This window comes from Chrysochloris asiatica, unplaced genomic scaffold (assembly GCF_000296735.1).
Source record: "Chrysochloris asiatica unplaced genomic scaffold, ChrAsi1.0 scaffold00183, whole genome shotgun sequence".
NCBI classification, from domain to species: domain Eukaryota; kingdom Metazoa; phylum Chordata; class Mammalia; order Afrosoricida; family Chrysochloridae; genus Chrysochloris; species Chrysochloris asiatica.
This window is the reverse complement of record NW_006408701.1, coordinates 5,221,580-5,227,289: the sequence shown is the minus strand read 5'-3', so window position 1 is coordinate 5,227,289 and position 5,710 is coordinate 5,221,580.

Here is a 5,710-nt window from a genome sequence, read left to right as displayed (position 1 = left end):
TTCTATTATTAATCGTTTGGACCTCTTTCTGTAGGTTTTGAATTGTTTCCAATGCTGTATCTATCTTATTTGATTGTTCCTGTAGCACTTTACTGACTTCATCCTTATTTTTCTCAACTGCATTGTATAGTGTTTTGATACATTTTATAATCATTTTTCTGAATTCCTTCTCGGGCATTTCCAAAGCCTGCCCATCTTCCAGTATGGAGTGTAGGTCTACTTCCAGCTCATTTACCTCAGTCACTTTATCTCATTTCTGGACATGTGCAGATATGGTCATCTGCTTCTGTTTTTTGGCACCTTCAGGGGTTATCTGTGGACTTAATACTTAGATGGCTGTGTATTTTGGTATTTTTTATGCTTTCTGAATGCCTCCAGGTAGATGTGATCAGCAAATGGGCTTCCTTTTTCACTCTACTTCCTGAGCAATTTCAAGATACCACTGTTGGTCATTTTGATGTAACTTAGGGTTTAATTTTTGGCCTATTTCTTCTTTTGTCTGCTTGTCCCGCTCCACAATCCCCATTCAGGCCTTTTCTCTAGTTGGACACAGTTCAGCTCCGGCTGTAGCCATTTTCTTTTAATTGGAAACTGTCTCTTTAAATTTCGAGGAGATCTGTGCGCATGGGTAGTAGAGCCCTCCTAGGGTGGTGCTGGGGTGCCCACTAGCTCAGGCACCCCTATAGTCACCAGAATGGAGGTGCACAGACAGCAAGGGACCAATGAACAGCTACCAAAAGAAAATAATGTCCACACTTTTATCTCTGCGGTTTTACCAGACAGAACCGATCTGTGGCCGCTCCGATCCTTCCCCCGCTTGGTCTCACCCAAAATGGTGGCTTCTTGAGCAGCTGAGCGTCCTGGACTAGAAAGCAATAGATTTCTTGCTTCTGCCACAAATTCCCCCAGCTGTAAGCCTTCCAACCTTCTAAGTATCCCTTCATATGTGGTTCAGAGTTCTGGGACTATCCCCTCAACCTGCTTGGTCAGGTATTCTGTGTTGTTATTGGCGGAGCTCTTTACTACCTGATCCACCATCTTGTTTGTTCTATGTTTGCTATTTTTGTTTAATAAAGTTTTCTATGATTTTATAGTAGTAATTTTTGTCTTACTTTCCTATACCTAGTATTTGGATTGTTGAATCATATGATATTTATATTCTCAATATTTTAACAAATCACCTTACAATTTTTCACAGTGGTAGCATCATGTAACAGTCCCATGAGCAGAGTATGAGGGTTCCAATCTCTCCACACCTTTACCAACATTTGTTGTTTTCTCTTTTTCTAACTTTGCTTTTAATGTTACGGTGAGATGATACCTCATTGTTGTTTTCACTTGCCTCTCTCTAATGATTGTATCATTTGCATATTGAAGGTTGTAAATTAGTTTTTCAGATCCTAATGCCACATTCTTCATATAGCCCACCTCTCAGACTATTTGCTCAGTGAACAGATTGAATAGTATAGTGAAAGAATACAACCCTAACAGAGAAAGCATCAAAATAAGATGGAAGGAATATACTGAGTCACTGTACCAAAAAGAAGTGGACAACATTCAACCATTTCAAGGGATAGCATGTGATCACACAGTTCAAGCATTTCAAGAAGTAGCATGTGATCAAGAGCCAATGGTACCTAAGTAAGAAGTCCATGGCACATTGAAAGCATTGGCAAAGAACAAGTCTCAGGGGATTGGTGGGATACAAATTGAAATCTTTCAACAAACTGATGCAGCACTGGAGGGACTCATCTATGCCAAAATATTTGGAAGACAGCTACCTGGCAAACTAACTGGAATAGATCCATATTTGTGTCCAGTCCAAAGAGAGATGACCCAACATTGGACAGTATTATTAATATCACATGCAAGTAAAGATTTGCTAAAGATAAATCAAAAACAGCTGCAGCAGTACATTGACAAGGAACTTCCAAAGGTTCAAGCTGGATTCAAAGGAGGATGTGGGATGAAGGATATCATCTCTGCTGTCAGATGGATCTTAGCTGAAAGCAAAGAACACAAGAAAGATGTTTACCTGTGCTTTCCTGACTATGCAAAGGCTTTCGATTTTGTGAATCATGACAAGCTATGGACAACGTTGTGGAGACTGAGTATTCCAGAGCACTTAATTGTGCTAATGAGGAACCTGTATGCAGGGCAAGAGGTAGTTATTCAAACAGAACAAGGGGACACTGAATGGTTAAAATCAGGAAAGGTGTGCACCACAGTTGTATTATTTCATCATACATATTCAATCTGCATGCTGAACAAATAATCTGAAAAACTGGCTTATGTGAAGAAGAATTTGGCATCAGGATTGGAGGAAGACTCTTAAATAACCTATAATATGCAGATAATATAACCTTTCTTGCTGAAAGCAAAGAGAACCTAACATATTTGCTGATGAGGATCAAAGAACACAGTCTTCAGTTTTGGTTGCTGATAGCGTAGTGGTTACAAATTGGAATGCAAACGTCAAGGTCAGCAGTTCAAAACTACCAGCTGTTCCACCAGAGAAAGATGAGGCTTTCTGCTCCTGTAAAGATTTACAGCCTCGGAAACCCTGTACAGGGTCGCTATCAGTTGGAACCGACTCCACGGCACATAACCATCCAACCAATGTAAAGAAAACAATATTCCTCACCACTGGACTCAAAATAACATCATGATAAATGGAGAAAAGATTGAAGGTGCCAAAGACTTCACTCTTCTTGGATTCTATATCAATACTCATGGAAGCAACAGTCAAGAAATCAAATGACATATTGCATTAGACAAATCTGCTGCACAAGACCTCTTTAACATGTTCAAGAACAAAGATGTCAGTTTGAGAACTAGGTGAGCCTGCCCCAGGCCATGCTCTTTTCAATAGCTTCATATACATATGAACACTGGTCAGATGATAAGGAACATGATAGGATAATTGATGCTTTTGAGTTACAGTGTTAAATATACTAAAAGCACCATAAACTATTAGAGGAAAAAACAAATCTGTGTTCAAAACAATGAAGCCAGGGTGCTCTTTAAAAGCCAGAATGACATGACTTCTTCTCTCATATCAAACATATTATCAGGAGGTACCAGTCCCTGGAGAAGGACGTCATGCTTGGTAAAGTGGAGGATCAGCAAAAAAGAGGAAGACCCCTAACAAGACGGATTGGCACAGTGGCAGCAGCAATGGGCTCAAGCTTAACAAAGGTTGTGAGGATGGCACAGGACTGGGTAATGTTTCATTCTGTGTGCATAAGGTCTCTATGAGATGTAACTGACTCGATGGCATCTAACCATAACAAATAGGTAATAATTGTGAGCATTTCTTCATGTGTTTTTTTGACTACCTTCTTAGTACCATATCTATTTAAATTAGATTGTTTGTGGGTTTTTTGCTGTTGATGCTTTGAAGCTTTGTATAAATCTTACAGATTAATTCCTTGTCCATTGTGCCTTTGCTAATTTTTCTTTCCAGTCCTTAGATGAAGTCCTTTTATGCATACAAATGTTAAATTTTGGGATGGTCCTAGTAGTATGGTTTGTCTTCTGCATGTAAAAAAGGACTACAGAAAGTTTGTGGAAAAATGTAGTGGATATAATAGAGTATTTCCAATAACCTTTTTGAAGCTATTAGGGTCCAAAGTTTGACCCTATTTTCTCTTTCATGATCTGCATAGTTTTAGGTTCATCACAGATCTGTCAGTTTGTCATCCTGTAGTGTCTTGTGTGTTATTGTGATGCTGGAAGTTATACCACAGGCTTTTAAAATACCATCAGGGTTATGCAGGAGTCCTGGTGTGGCACTGTGGGTTAATGCACTGGACTGCAAGGTTAATTTGAACCACAAGTTGGCCAGTTCAAGCTTACCATTCACTTCTTGGAAACCCTATACAGGGCTGCTATGAGTCTGAACTGACTCCATGGCACTTTACAACAACCCAGGGTTACTCATGGTGGACAGGTTTCAGTGGAGCTTTCAGTCTAAAACAGACTAGAAAAAGGGAGAGGCAAGATCCTCCTAAATGTTTAGCCAATGAATAGTAGCAGAACATTGTCAGATATAGTGCTGGAATGCCTAGAATATTATGAATAGCAATGGAATGTTGTCAGATATAGTGCTGGAATGTGAGTCCCTTACAATGGAAGGCATTCAAAATACAACTGGGAAAGAGCTGCCTACTCAAAGTACAGTAGACCATAATGATATGAATGGAGAAAAGCTTTGAAGACATTCATTTGTTGGTAGGGCACAAATCAAATTGAGGAGAAACAGATGTAAACATCCATTAATAATTATAATGTGGAAAGTATGATGTATGAATCTAGGAAAACTGGAAGTTGTCAAAAATTAAATAGAATGCATAAAGATCAATATCCTAGGCATTAATGAGCTGAAATGTGCTGGTATTGACCACTTTGAACTTGGCAATCATATGGTTTACTATACCAAGAATGAGAACTTTGGAGAATGGCATCACATTAATTGTCAAAAAGAGCATTTCAAGATTTATCTTGAAGTACAATGCTGTCTGTAATAGAATAATATCCATATGCCTACAAGGAAGACCAGATAATTTGACTATTATTCAAATTTACACACCAACCACTAAAGTCACTGATGATGAAATTGAAGAATCCTATAAATTTCTTAAGTGTAAAATTGACCAAACTAGCAATCAATATGTATTGATAATTACTGGTGATTGGAAGGTGCTGTTTGGAAAAAAAAGGAAAGAACAGTAGTTGGAAAGTATGACTTTGATGATAAAATTTTTCTGAGAGCATGTGATAGAATTTTACAAGATCAGTGACTTATTAATTGCAAATATCATTTTTGAACAGCATAAAGGGCAATTGTAGACATGGAATATATAGGAATTAAACTGACTACATCTGTGGGAAGAGACTAAGGAAAAACTTGATATCATCAGCGAAAACAAGGGCAGGATCAGACTGTGGAATAGAACATCAACTAACTTGGTCCTATGCAAGTTCTGACTGAAGCAGAAAATAATTAAAACAAGTCAATGAGAGCCAAAATATGACCTTGAACATATAACACATGAATTTACAGAACATCTGAAGAACAGATTTGATGCATTAAACACTAAAGACCCAAGACCATTTAAGATGTGGAATGACATCAAGAACATCATACAGGAAGAAAGCATAAGGTCATTAAACACAGGAAAGAAAGAAAAGACTAAAATGGACGTCAGAAGAGACTCTTAAATTTGCTCTCCAGCATAGAGAAAACACAGCCAATGGAAGAAACAAGGAAGTAAAACAGCTGAACAGAAATTTTCAGTAGGCAGCCAAAGAAGACAAAGTCAAATATTATAATGAAATATGAAAAGACCCGGAGTTATAAAACCAAAAGGGAAGAATATGCACAGCATTTCTCAGGTTGAAAGAACTGAAGGAAAATTCAAGTATTGGCTTAAAATATTGAAGGGTTCTATGAGCAAAATCCACCACCAGTATTTTAAATACCAGCAGAGTCGCCCATGGTGGACAGGTTTCAGATGACATTCCAGACGAAGACAGTGTAGGAAGAAGGAGTGATGAACTACTTCCGTTTCTTTAGCCACTGAAAAACTTATGAATAGCAGAGAAACACTGTCAGATATAGTGCCGGAAAATGAGCCCCTCAGGTTGGAAGGCACTCAAAATGTGACTGGGGAAGAGCGGCTTCCTCAAAGTAGAGTTGACCGTGATG